This window comes from Callospermophilus lateralis, chromosome 12 (assembly GCF_048772815.1).
Source record: "Callospermophilus lateralis isolate mCalLat2 chromosome 12, mCalLat2.hap1, whole genome shotgun sequence".
Lineage (NCBI taxonomy): Eukaryota > Metazoa > Chordata > Mammalia > Rodentia > Sciuridae > Callospermophilus > Callospermophilus lateralis.
Genome location: NC_135316.1, coordinates 11,345,887 through 11,360,832, shown reverse-complemented (window position 1 = coordinate 11,360,832; position 14,946 = coordinate 11,345,887).

Here is a 14,946-nt window from a genome sequence, read left to right as displayed (position 1 = left end):
GAGCAGCAACCTGCAGGCGTGGTAGTCATGTCATCCCAATTGGAGTAGTGACAGAGCAGAGCCGCCGCCCGTGCCCGGGACAGGCCCATCGACCAGCAGTTGTGGTAGTCACGTCACCCCAATTGGAGTAGGGGCAGAGCAGAGCCACCGCCAATGCCCAGAACAGGCCCAATGACCCGCCAGTGTGGTAGACACGGCACCCCTATTGGAGTAGTGGCAAAGCAGAGCCTTCTCCCGCGCCCAGTACAAGCCCAGCAGCCCACCAGCATGGTTGTTAGGTCACCCCAATAGGAATAGGGGCAGAGCAGAGATACTGCCCATGCCCAGAACAGGCCCAGCGAGCCGCCGGCGAGGTAGTCACATCACCCCAATTTGAGTAGGGGCAGAGCAGAGCCTTCTCCCGTGCCCGAAACTGCCCCAGTCACCTGCCGGCATGCTAGTCACGACACCCCAATTGGAGTAGGGGCAGAGCAGAGCGACCAACCTCACCCACAACGTAGGCAGCCTGCAACCGAACAGCGAAACAGGCCCAGCGGCTTGCCGGCACCGCAGACACATCACCCCATTTGGAGTAGGGGCAGAGCAGATACACCGCCCGTGCCCACAAAATAGACAGACCTGCGACCGACCAGCGAACAGGCCCAGCGTCCTGCCGGCATGGTAGATACGTCATCCCAATTGGAGTAAGGGCAGAGTAGAGCTGCCGCCCGCGCCTGCAAGGTAGGCAGACCTGCAATGGATCAGCAGAACAGGCCGAGGGGTCCGCGGGCGTTGTAGACACGTCATACCAAATGGAGGAGGGGCAGAGATGAGCCACCGCCCACGCCCGCATTGTAGACAGACCTGCAACCAACCAGCAGAACAGGCCCAGCAGCCCGTCAGCATGGTAGATAGATCACCCCAATTGGAGGAGCAGCACAGCAGCCCCCGGCTCCTGCAAGGGAGACTTTTCAACTACACAAGAGCAATATAAATATATAGGGGGAAAATTTCAAAAACACAACAGTTTCAACAAGCAGAGAGAAACGCGAGCAGTATGAAAAGACAAGGAAAGAAAGGACCACAAGCAATGCAGGTCAACACAACTTTAGAAGAGGTAATAGCTGCATCAGATGGAATGTCAGATAACGAATTCAGGATACTCAGGCTTTAGATGATTTGGAGTCTCAAGGAAGACATTAGACAACAAAATCAGACAATTAAAGATCACTTCAACAATGAATTACATAAACAAATCCAAGAAGCAAAAGATCAACTATATAGGGAGATAGAGGTTGTAAAAACAAACAAACAGAAATCCTAGAATTGCAGGAAGGAATAAACCAACTTAAAAACTCAATTGAGAATACTACCAACAGAGTAGAACACTTAGAACATAGAACATCAGACAATGAAGACAAAGTATTTCAACTTGAAAAGAACATAGACAGCTCAGCAAGACTGTTAAGAAACCACGAGCAGAACATCAAAGAAATATGGGATAACATAAAGAGGCCAAACTTAAGAGTCATTGGGATACAGGAAGGTATAAAGGTCAAAACCAAAGGAATGAGCAACCTATTCAATGAAATAATATGAGAAAACTTCCCAGACTTGATAAATAAAACAGAGTCCCAAGTCCTAGAAGCCTACAGAACGTCGAATGTGCGAAATCATAAGAGAGCCACAACTAGACAAATTATAATGAAGATGCCCAACAAACAGAAAAAGGAGAGAATTTTAAAAGCTACAAGAGAAAGGAAGCAGATTACATTTAGGGGTAAACCAATCAGGATAACAGCTGATCTATCAAAACAGACTCTGAAAGCTAGAAGATCCAGGAATAACATATTTCAAACACTGAAAGAAAATGGGTTCCAACCAAGAATTGTGTATCCAGCGAAATTAAGCTTCAGTATGGAAGATGAAATTAAAACCTTCCACGATAAACAAAAGTGAAAAGAATTTGCAGCAAGAAAACCATCTCTTCAAAACATCCTAGGCAAAACATTGCAGGAGGAGGAAATGGAAAATAACAATGAAAACCAACAGTGAGAGGTAGGACATTAAAGGGGGCAAAATAATCAAAGAGGAAAACAAACTATGATTAGTAACATAAATAAACAAATATGGCTGGAAGAACAACCCATATCTCAATAATAACCCTAAATGTTAATCGCTTAAACTCACCAATGAAGACACACTGGCTAGTAGAATTGAACAAAAAACAAGACCCAACAATATGCTGCCTACAGGAGATGCATTTGATAGGAAAATGCATACATAGACTGACGGTGAAAGTTTGGGAAAAATCATATCACTCATATGGACTTCAGAAACAAGCAGGAGAGTCCATACTCTTATCAAATAAAATAGATTTTGAGCCAAAGTTAATCAAAAGGGATAAAGAGAGACACTACATAATGCTCAAGGGAACCATACACCAACAAGAGATAGCAATCATTAATATATATGCCCCAAACAATGGTGCAGCTATGTTCATCAAACAAACTCTTCTCAAGTTCAAGAATCTAATACACCACAATACAGTAATCATGGGAGACATGAACACACCTTTCTCACCACTGGACAGATCTTCCAAACAAAAGTTGAATAAGGAAACTATAGAACTCAATAACACAATTAATAACCTAGTCTTATTTGAGATATGTAGAATATAACACCCAACATCAAACAGTTACCTTTTTTCTCAGCAGCACATGTATCCTTCTAAAAAATGATCATATATTATGTCACAGGGCAACTCTTAGACAATATAAAGGAGTACAGATATTACCATGCATATTATCTGATCATAATGGAATGAAACTAAAAATCAATGATAAAAGAAGGAAGGAAAAATAATGCATCACTTGGAGAATGAACAATAGGTTACTGAGTGATCAATGGGTTATAGAAGACATCAAGGAGGAAATTTAAAAATTCTTAGAGATGAATGAAAATGCAGACACAACATATCGGAATCTATGGGACACATAGAAAGCAGTTCTAAAAGGAAAATTCATTGCTTGGAGTTCATTCCTTAAAAAAAGAAACAACCAACAAATAAATGATCTCATACTTCATCTCAAAATCCTAGAAAAAGAAGACCAAAGCAATAGCAAAAGAAGTAGAAGGCAAGAAATAATTAAAATCAAAGCTGAAATTAATGAAATTGAAACAAAAGAAACAATTGAAAAAACTTGACAAAAGTAGAAGTTGGTTCTTTGAAAAAATAAATAAAATTGACAGACCCTTAGCCATGCTATCAAAGAGAAGAAGAGAGAACTCAAATTACTAGCATAAGGGATTAAAAAAGAAAATATCACAACAGATATTTCCGAAATACAGAAGATAATCAGAAATTATTTTGAATCCTTATACTCCAATCAAATAGAAGACGGTGAAGGCATCGATAAATTTCTTAAGTCATATGATCTGTCCATATTGAGTCAGGAGGATATAGACAACATAAACAGACCAATATCAATTGAGGAAATAGAAGAAACCATCAAACCACTACCAACTTAGAAAAGCCCAGGACCGTATGTGTATACAGCAGAGTTTAACAAAACCTTTAAAGAGGAAGGAATACCAATATTTTTCAAGGTGTTTCAGGAAATTGAAAAAGAGGGAGATCTTCCAAATTCATTCTACGAGGCCAAGATCACCCTGATTCTTACACCAGACAAAGACACTTCAAAGAATGAAAACTACAGACCAATATCTCTAATGAACCTACATGAAAAAATCCTCAATAAAATTCTGGCAAATTGGATACAAAAACATATCAAAAAAATTGTGAATTCTGGTCAAGTAGGATTCATCCGTGTGATGCAAGGCTGGTTCAATATACAGAAATCAAAAAAATGTTATTCACCACATCAATAGACTTAAAAATAAGAACCATATGATCATCTCGGTAGATGCAAAAAAAGCATTCAATAAAGTACAGCATTCTGTTATGTTCAACACTCTAGAAAAACTAGTGATAAGAGGAACATACCTTAATATTGTAAAAGCAATCAATGCTAAGCCTCAGGCTAGCATCATTCTGAATGGAGAAAAATTGAAGGCATTCTCTCAAAAATCTGGACTAAGACAGGGATGCCCTCTCTCACCACTTCTGTTCAACATTGTTCTCGAAACACTAGCCAGAGCATTTAGACAGATGAAAGAAATAAAAGGCATAAAAATTGGAAAAGAAGAACTTAAATTATCACTATTGCAGATCACATGATTCTATATCTAGCAGTCCCAAAAGGGTCTACAAAGAAACTAATGGAGCTACTAAATGAATTCAGCAAAGGGGCAGGATATAAAATCAACATGCATAAATCAAAGGCATTTCTGCATATCAGCGACAAATCCTCTGAAATGGAAAAGAGGACAACCACTCCATAAACAATATCCTAAAAAAAAAATAATAATTAGGAATCAACCTAACAAGAGATGTGAAAGTCTTATACAATGAAAACTACAGAACCCTAAAGAGAGAAATAGAAGAAGATCTTAGAAGATGTAAAAATATATCCTGTTCATGGATAGGCAGAACTAACATCATCAAAATGGTGATATTACCAAAAGTCCTCAATAGGTTTAATGCAATGCCAATCAAAATCCAAACGGAATTTCTTCTAGAAATAGAGAAAGCAATCATGAAATTCATATGGAAAATTAAATGCACAGAATAAGAAAAAGAATACTAAGCAGGAAGTGTGAATCAGGCGGCATAGCGATACCAGACTTCAAACTATACTACAGAAAAATAGTAACAAAAATAGCATGGTACTGGTACCAAAACAGGCGGGTGGACCAATGGTTCAGAATAGAGGACACAGAAACCAAGCCAGGAAACTACAACTATCTTATATTTGATGGAGGGGCTAAAAGCATGCAATGAAGGAAAATAGCATCTGCAAAAAATGCTGCTATGAAAACTTGGAATCCATATGTAACAAAATGAAACTGAATCCCTTTCTCTCGCCATGCACAAAAGTTAACTCAAAATGGATCAAGGAGCTTGATATCAAATCAGAGACATGGCGTCTGATAGAAGAAAAAGTTGGCTACGATCTACATACTGTGGGGTCGGGCTCCAAATTCCTCAATAGGACACCCGTAGCACAAGAGTTAATAACTAGAATCAACAAATGGGACTTACTCAAACTAAAAAGTTTTTTCTCAGCAAAAGGAACAATAAGAGAGGTAAATAGGGAGCCTAAATCCTGAAAACAAATCTTTACTCCTCACACTTCAGATAGAGCCCTAATATTCAGAGTATACAAAGAACTCAAAAAAATAGACAATAAGATAACAAATAACCCAATAAACAAATGGGCCAAGAACCAGAACAGACACTTCTCATAGAAGGACATACAATCAAAAAACAAGTACATGAAAAAATGCTCACCATCCCCAGCAGTCAGAGAAATGCAAATCAAAACCACCCTACGATACCATCTCATTCCAGTAAGATTGGCAGCCATTATGAAGTCAAACAACAACAAGTGCTGGTGAGGATGTGGAGAAACAGGTACACTTGTACATTATTGGAGGCACTGCTAATTGGTGCAGCCAATTTGTAAAGCATTATGGAGATTTCTTGGAAAGCTGGGAATGGAACTACCATTTGACCCAGCTATTTCTCTTCTCAGTCTATTCCCTAAAGACCTTAAAAGAGCATGCTACAGGGACACTGCTACATTGATGTTCATAGCAGCACAATTCACAATAGCAAGACTGTGGAACCAACATAGATGCTGTTCAATAGAAGAATGGATAAAAAAATGTGGCATTTATACACAATGGAGTATTACTCTGCTTTAAAAAATGACAAAATCATAGAATTTGCAGGAAAATAGATGGCATTAGAGCAGATTATGCAAAGTGAAGCTAGCCAATCCCTAAAAAACAAATGCCAAATGCCTTCTTTGATAAAAGGAGAGTAACTATGAACAGAGTAGGGATGAAGAGCATGAGAAGAAGATTAATATTAAATAGGGATGAGAGGTGGGAGAGAAAGGGAGAGAGAAGGGAAATTGCATGGAAATGGAAGGAGACCCTCAGGGTTATACAAAATTACATAAAAGAGGATGTGAGGGGAAAGGGAAAAATAATACAAAAGGGAGAAATTTATTACAGTAGAGGGGGTTGAGAGAGAAGAGGGTAAGAGAGGGGAGGGGAGGAGGGATAGTAGAGGATAGCAAAGGCAGCAGAATACAATAGACACTAGTATGGCAATGTGTAAATCAATTGATGTGTAACTGATGTGATTCTGCAATCTGTATATGGGGTAAAAATGGGAGTTCATAACCCACTTGAATCAAAGTGTGAAATCTGATATATCAAGAAATATATAATGTTTACAACAACCATAAAAAAATTAAAAAAAAAAGTAAACTAACTTCGGTGAATGAGGCACACAAATCCTTATATTTCTACAGTAACTGACCAAGTTTAACATCAATGCAAGTAGATTCCAATGGGACATGATGTGTATTTTTACGTCAATTTTTATTCAAAACTGGTACATTACAATTTCATCAGTTTATGCACATCATAGGATATATATTTCATAAACAATTTAGCAAATTTATAGGCATTTGTTTCACTTTCAATCACTTCCTGCTTCAAAACACATGTATTCCTCCATATTTCTTGACTGGTCTTCGCATGAGAATTCTTTCCGAACACATTATTTTCGATTTCCATAATCACTTTTGAAGCAAACTTCACACACTCTTCATGATAAACCAAAACACTAATATTACCATCAGATGTATAACTGGTTGGAATGAATGAATATATATCAATATAAGATTTATTGTATATTTTCTGATATCAATTCAATCCATTATTTAAAGTTGGAACCAGTTATATTATTTATTCACAGTATGGTGTATTCATGCTTAATCTCTATATTCATGGACACAGGGTACACCTCTTTGTACCCCCAATACAAATTTTACGTCTTCAGTATATTGCTCCCAGAAATGGTGGTAGAAATACTCATGTCACCTGATCTACATATAGATTTTATCACAGTAATATTCTGGACAAAAAATGTAAAGGTCACACTTATGATTGTACCAAAGACTAAATGGAAAGAGATCATGGATTACTAAAAACATCCATGTCCAGGTTGCCTAATGCTCTCAAATGTCAATCCTATTGGTTACTATATATTTGTTTCTTCCTAAGATTATGTATTCAAACTCAACACTGGTGAAAATGTCTACTCCTATCACTCACTTAATACTTTGCCTGATTTCATAATGTCTCTATTGATATCTGCTTTTCTACATATTTTCCCAATTTCATCATAGTGACTGACTCTTCATATGTGCTGACATTTACATTCACTCTCTATCCGAAACCCTATAGCTAAAGAATTTTTAGTCCCAATCCTACACTCACTCTTCTTCCTAAACCTACCGACTATCTTCCTAATCCTACCAACTATTCCTTTGGATTGGATGTTCTCTTCTACATTCAAACATCCAAGGTACAAGGTCCTATGCCATTGTATATCAAATTGTCTGAGACATCTTTGCGGAATATAATTCAAAACTAAGTATCCCAATTAAGGGCCCAATGCCCTTCTGGGCTTCAAATCATACCTAGATTTCTGTTTTCATACTTATATTTCACCTCGATATTCTTGTAAATATTGCAGGTTCCCAATACCATTATTTATCGCACAGAATGATTGCTAACCCAAATCGAACCCGTTATTAACCCTAAACATACACTGTTCCCTCAATCTCATTTTACAGAAGATCAGGGACAGAGTAGTTCTTACAATACAGGAAAGTAGGGGACATTCCACCTGCTGAGAACCTCAAAGGTCCATTTAGAAATGATACCTGGAGAAGATGTAGGCAGCTATGAAGGACCTGAGAGAGCAAAAGTCATCTTCCATGGCAAACAACCTGGTCTGGATGAAGGGATGGGTCTGAATCAGCCTCTCTCTTTTTATTGTAGAGAAGATGGACCAAACCAGGCCTGTGTGGAGAGCTGCTGCTGGGTGCCTATGGTTGACATACCATTCTACCTTGTGAAAGTGTCACAGGAAGTAGGGGCAGCATCCATCTCATGGGACACTTGGAAGCAACTGTTAGGACAAAGTGGTTGCCAAGGCAGTGACCTCATTCAGTTCCAAAGAAAGTGACATACCTCATTTCCTTGGTGATGGAACTCTCTGAACTTTGTATCCAAGAATCCAGGAACCCCGAGGCAGCCCCAGTCCCAGTGGACTCACTTGTTTGGATTTACCAAGGACAGAGTCAGTCTTTCTTCGTACCTACTGATGTGAGGATGGCCAAATGCCAGGAGAGCTCTGAAGAGGGACCTTTCCAAAAGAAGCAGGTAGTGGCTCACCCCTTTTTCTTGACAACTTCACAGAGTTGGCCAAGGAAACCAGATCTGAGAGAGGTCAGGCCATGTTCTGAGAATAGGTAGGAAAGTTGGTTTGTTTGGTTTGGAGTGGATTTTTTTTAGTAAGTCGTTTGACCAGGCGAGTGTTTCTATGTCTGTGTATCCCACTGTGTCCGTTGTTGTAGACATTAAAAAAGAGAATGCATTAATGGATGCGTCCAGTCTAGTATAAATCTTCCCATAATTCATCCTGCCCAATTTATGAATGGACTGCAGCTTGTCTTATCGAGAGGCAACACCTTCTATCTTCCTAAGTTCCTATCTTCCTAAGTTCCTATTTTGGATTCTTTGGGTCAAAAGAGTTCCTCAAAGCCCTGCAGAGGTGCTTGGGGTTTCGCATGACTCCAAATCACAAAGAATCTATACCTGAAAATTAGTAGGCCTCAAATTGGAGAAACAGAGCATTATTAATGACAGGCTTATTTGATCACTCCTGGTTGACAGGAAGGGTGTCCAGGTCACCCTGACTTTAGGCAAATGAGGGGCAAGTGAGCTTATTTTGGACACTTTCTTGGACTTCGCCCCTCATGAAAATTTTCAGCCAGACATTATGATGAATGACAATATGTAAGAAGATGAGGGCCATGTGGGACTGTTTTCGTTTTCATTTTGGTCATTTGTGTGGCGGTTGGAAGAAATGACTGGGTCCACCTGGGCTTGAACTCTGGTGTGATTCCCCTTAGAGACTGAGTTGTGGAACTGACCTTAGAGAAGTATTGCATTGAATTTAATTGGGATTTTAGGAGGCCACGCATAAGAGTCACCCTTGGAACTGAGATCTAGGCCCAGGGTTGCTTTTCACAGATTTTTCAATTCCTGAAAGAAGTGACCTCACCTCACTTCCTTGGTGATGAAACTCTCTGATCTTGGGATCCAGGAATTCAGGCAAAAAAGCCAGGGCCAGTTCCAGTCCGAGTGGTCTCATTTGTTTGGATTTACCAAGGACAGAGTCAGTCTTTCTTGGTAGCTACTCATGTGAGAATGGCCAAATGGCAGGAAATCTCTGAAGAGGGGCCTTTCCTGAGAAAGCAGGTAGTGGCTCACAGCTGGTTCCTGACAATTAAATAGAGTTGGCCATGGAGTCCAAATCTGAGACAGGAGTGGCCATTTTGGGGGAACATAGTATGGCCCATAAGTCAGAGGACACTCCAGATAGTCAAAGACCTACTTGGCAGAAGGAGGTGCCTTTGTAGGTTTGGTTGTGGGTTTGTGGTTTTGTCTCATGTTCTGAGAATAGGCAGGGAAGGCAGTTTGTTTGGTTTGGAGTGAACTGTTTCTAGTAAGTCGTTTGGCAAGGCGAGTGTTTCTATGTCTGTATATCCCACTGTTATCTATGGTTGTAGACATTAGAAAAGATATTGGATCAATGGATATGTCCTGTTTAGTAGAAAGCTTCCCAGAATTCATCCTCCACAATTTATGAATGGACTGCGGCTTGCCTTATCAATTGGCTACACCTGCTATCTTACTAAGTTCCACTTTTCTTCCTGAATTCTGGCCACTCTCCAGAATAGGCTCATGGTCTTTTGTGCAAGATATATACCACCTCCAAGCTCTGTGACATGGCCATGTACTGGATAGCTGAAGAGAATGGCGAGCATCACAGAAAACTCAGAAATCACTGTGACCATTAAAGTCTCAGTGGAGAAACCCTGCTTTGGGCCTTTCGGTTACCTATTGTTCTGTTGCCCTAAATATCAGGAAGGTCTTTGCCTTAGGCCACCCCTTTGTGAAGCCTGAAGAAAACAGTTTTCAAATGGAAATGAATGGGCATCACCTGTGGCTCTTTGCTTAATTGCTTTGAAAAAGATGTGTCTCATTCAGACCATTGGCCCTGTGTGAGGCTGTTGCTTAGTTTCCCATCACCTGATGCATCTAAAGAAAGATTCCATGTGTACATCCAAAACCAAAGTGGCAAAAAGAGCAGTCATTGTGGATGAAGTCTCTCGTCTTCCTCTGTAAGGTTCGTGACCTCCATCAAGTGAGAATAGGGATCCTTTGTGTCAAATGAGTTCCTCAAAGCCCTGCAGATTCTATCCCATAGGTGCTTGGGTTTCATCATGACTCCAGTTCACATAAAGTATCTAAAACCCACAGTCAGTAGTCCTCAAATTGGAGAAGTGGAGCATTATTAATGGCAGGCCTATGTAATCACATCTTGTTCACAGGATGGGTGTACAGGCCACCCTGAGTTTAGTCAAATTAAGGGGCAAGGGAGCTTATTTTTGACACTGGCTTGGGCGGAGCCCCTTATGGAAACCTCCAGCCAGAAGTTATGATGAGTGCCTATATGGAAGAAGATATGGGTCATGTGGGAGTGTTTTGGTTTTAATTGTTGTCATTTGGGTGGCGGTTGGAAGTGACGACTGGGTCCACCTGGGCTTGAATTCTGGTGTGATTCCCCTTAGATACTGAGTTGTGGTACTGACCTCAGAGAAGTATTGCCATGAATTGAGTTGGGATTTTAGGAGGCCACGCATGGGATTTGCCCTTGGAAACTGAGATCTAGGCCCAGGTTGGCTTTGCACAGACCACTGGGAATTTCAGCCAGGGTATCACATAATTTTATTCTGAAAGACTTGGCAGCCGTAGTTGAGAGTCAAAACACACATGGACCTCACATTGTAGACCTCAATGCGCCTAGCATCATGTGATCATTGGCCACTCTTTAGGAAGCCATGCTTATGAGAGTTCTCCAGAGCTTTCATTGAAATGAGCATCCTCACCATTTAATGGTTTCTGAATGAAGTGAAACCCACAGTGCCTTCAACTTCATCCTTGAAAAATGGCTAGATAAATACCGTGAATTTTTTTTTAAATTTCCATGACCAGGTGGCACTGGAGAACCTTTGGATATCCTGTTGCTGACTATGAGTATACCAGACAGTGCCTGATGGACTGGGTTTCCAGAAAATGGTGTAGAGCAGAGATGCCAGTAATTTGGAGCCTGCTGAGAGGTGGGCATAGAGCTGCAGTCGGCAGGTGTGTGATAAATCATCTGTGGTGGGGCCATGTGGATCTTCCATTGGCTTCCAAATTGCTTGTGACTGACATGGTGCAGCTAGCAGACCCTTATATGTAAAGGCGTATTTTTATTTGGAGAGGTTTTAGGGCAATGTTAAGAATCACGTTGCTATGGTCAAGAGGCAAGCTATTTGGGATAGAACCTTGGTGGGTGCATTCTCCTGCAGACCCTGACCCTCCACACGTGAGAAACTCCCTCCAACACTTTGTCCCAGGTGGACTCCTTGTATTTTGTGAAGCAAATACCAAACTACCAGTGCAGCAGCAAGAAACACCACAAAATGTGGAGGATGACCAAATGGCTTCACAGTCCACAGTCCACGGGGAGACACTTAGCCCCCAGTGACCACAGTTTACCTACAAAGATTGAATTCAGCACTGCTGACTCATGTTCATTGGAACATAAGAAACCATGTCCTCCATGTCACATAGATGCAGACCCAGCTTTGATGCTCTCATTACAAAGGAATCTAAAGCTCCTGACAACAACATATATTTCAAGTGCCCAACCTCAGAGTCAGTTTCTGAAGAAGTCTTTAGGCCAGCAGAGCTCCATATTTGTGGAGTGTTTACCCTGTCCCTTACTTTAGTAAACTACTCTACCACGTCCAAGGTTGTGAACTTTTGAGCATATTAAATTCCAGCTATGTATTCCCAGATTTTCTAACTCTTCTCCTCTAATGATGTATTACTTGGGGCGAGGGTAATGTCAAGGCATTTTTCTGGATGAGAGTGAAATATTTCTCCATGTGTTTTTTTTTTTTCAATTATTTTATTTCATATTATTTTATTTTTTTAATTGGGTGTTCAAAACATTACAAAGCTCTTGACATATTATATTTCATACATTAGATTCAAGTGGGTTATGAACTCCCATTTTTATCCCAAATACGGATTGCAGAGTCATATGTGTTACACATCTGCATTTTTATAATGCCCTATTAGTAACTGTTGTATTCTGCTACATTTTCTATCCTCTACTATCCCCGCTCCCCTCCCATCTTCTCTCTCTACCCCATCTACTGTAATACATTTATATCTTTGTTTATTTTCCCATTCCCCTCACAACCTCTTATATGTAATTTTGTGTAACAATGAGGGTCTCCCTCCATTACCATGCAATTTCCTTTATCTCTCTCTTTCCGACCCCCACCTCATGTCTCTGTTTAATGTTGATCTTTTCTTCCTGCTCTTCCTCCGTGCTCTATTGTTAGTTGCTCTCATTATATCAAAGAAGACATTTTTGTTTGTTTGTTAGGGTTTGGCTAGCTTCACTAAGCATAATCTGCTCTAGTGCCATCCATTTCCCTGCAAATTCAATGATTTTGTCATTTTTTTAATGCTGCATAATACTCAATGGTGTATAAATGCCACATTTTTTTATCCATTCATCTACTGAAGGGCATCTGGGTTGGTTCCACAGTCTAGCAATTTTGAATTGTGCTTCTATGAACATCGATGTGGCAGTATCCCTGTAATATGTTCTTTTAAGGTCTTCAGGGAATAGTCTGAGAAGGGCAATAGCTGTGTCAAATGGTGGTTCCATTCCCAGCTTTCCCAGGATTCTCCATACTGCTTTTCAAATTTGCCACAACAGTTTGCAGTCCCACCAGCAATGTACAAGAGTACCCTATTCTCCACATCCTCGCCAGCACTTGTTGTTTGACTTCATAATGGCTGCCAATCTTACTAGTGTAGGATGGTAACTTAGGGTGGTTTTAATTTGCATTTCTCTGACTGCTAGAGATGGTGAGGATTTTTTTAATTTACTTACTGATTGATTGTATGCCCTCCTCTGAGTAGTGTCGGTTCAGGTCCATGGCCCATTTTTTGATTGGGTTATTTATCATCTTATTGTCTAATTTTTGAGTTCTTGGTATACTCTGGATATTAGGGCTCAATCTGAAGTGTGAGGAGTAAAAATTTGTTCCCATGATTTAGGCTCCCTATTTACCTCTCTCATTTTTTATCCTGCTGAGAAAAAACTTTTCAGTTTAAGTAAGTCCCATTTGATGATTCTTGTTATTAACTCTTCTGCTATGGGTATCCTGTTAAGGAATTTGGAGCCCGACCCCACATTATGTGGATCGGAGCCAACTTTTTCTTCTATCAGATGCAGAGTCTCTTATTTGATATCTAGCTCCTTGATCCACTTTGAGTTAACTTTTGTGCATGGCAAGAGGAGGGGATTCGGTTTCATTTTGTTGCATATGGATTTCCATTTTTTACAACACCATTTGTTGAAGATGCTATATTTCCTCCACTGCATGCTTTTAGCTCCTTTATCAAATATAGCATAGTTGTAGCTTTGTGAATTAGTCTTTGTGTCCTCTATTCTGTACCATTGGTCAACCCGCCTGTTTTGGTACCAGTGCCATGCTGTTTTTGCTACTATTGCTCTGTAGTATAGTTTTAAGTCCGGTATCGCTATACCGCCTGATTCACACTTCCTGCTAGAATTGCTTTTGCTATTCTGGGTCTTATATTTTTCCATATGAATTCCATGATTGCTTTGTCTATTTCTACAAGAAATGCCATTGGGATTTTGATTGGCATTGCAATAAACCTATTGAAAACTTTTGGTAATTTCGCCATTTTGATGATGTTAGTTCTGCCTATCCAGGAACAGGGTATATTTTTCCATCTTCTAAGATCTTCTTCTACTTCTCTTTTTAGGGTTCTGTAGTTTTCATTGTATGAGTCGTTCACCTTTTTTGTTTGGTTGATTTTCAAGTATTTAATTTTTTTTGAGGATATTGTGAATGGAGTGTTTTTCCTCATTACTGTTTCAGGAGTTTTGTCGCTGATATACAGAAATGCCTTTGATTTATGCGTTTTGATTGTATATCCTGCCACTTTGCTGAATTCATTTATTAGTTCTAGTAGTATTTTTGTAGACCCTTTTGGGTCTTCTATGTATAGAATCATGTCACCAGGAAATAGTGATAATTTTCGTTCTTATTTTCCTATTTTTATGCCTTTGATTTCTTTCATCTGTCTAATTGCTCTGGTCAGTGTTTCGAGAACTATATTGAATAGAAGTGGTGACAGAGGGCATCCCTGTCTTGTTCCAGATTTTAGAGGGAATGCCTTCAATTTTTCTCAATTCATAATGATGCTAGCCTGAGACTTAGCATAGATAGCTTTTACAATGTCGAGGTTAGTTCCGGTTATCCCTGTTTTTCTAATGTTTTGAACATAAAGGGATGCTGTACTTTGTCGAATGCTTTTTCTGCATCTATCGAGATGATCATATGGTTCTTATCTTTAAGTCTATTGATGTGATGAATAACATTTATTGATTTTCGTATATTGAACCATCGTTGCATTACAGGGATGAATCCTACTTGATCCTGGTGAAAAATTTTTTTGATGTGCCTTTGTATTCGATTAGGAAGATTTTTATTGAGGATTTTTGCATCTAGGTAAATCAGATATATTGGTCTGTAGTTCTCTTTCTTTGAGGTGTCTTTTTCTGGTTTTGGAATTAGGGTGATGTTGGCC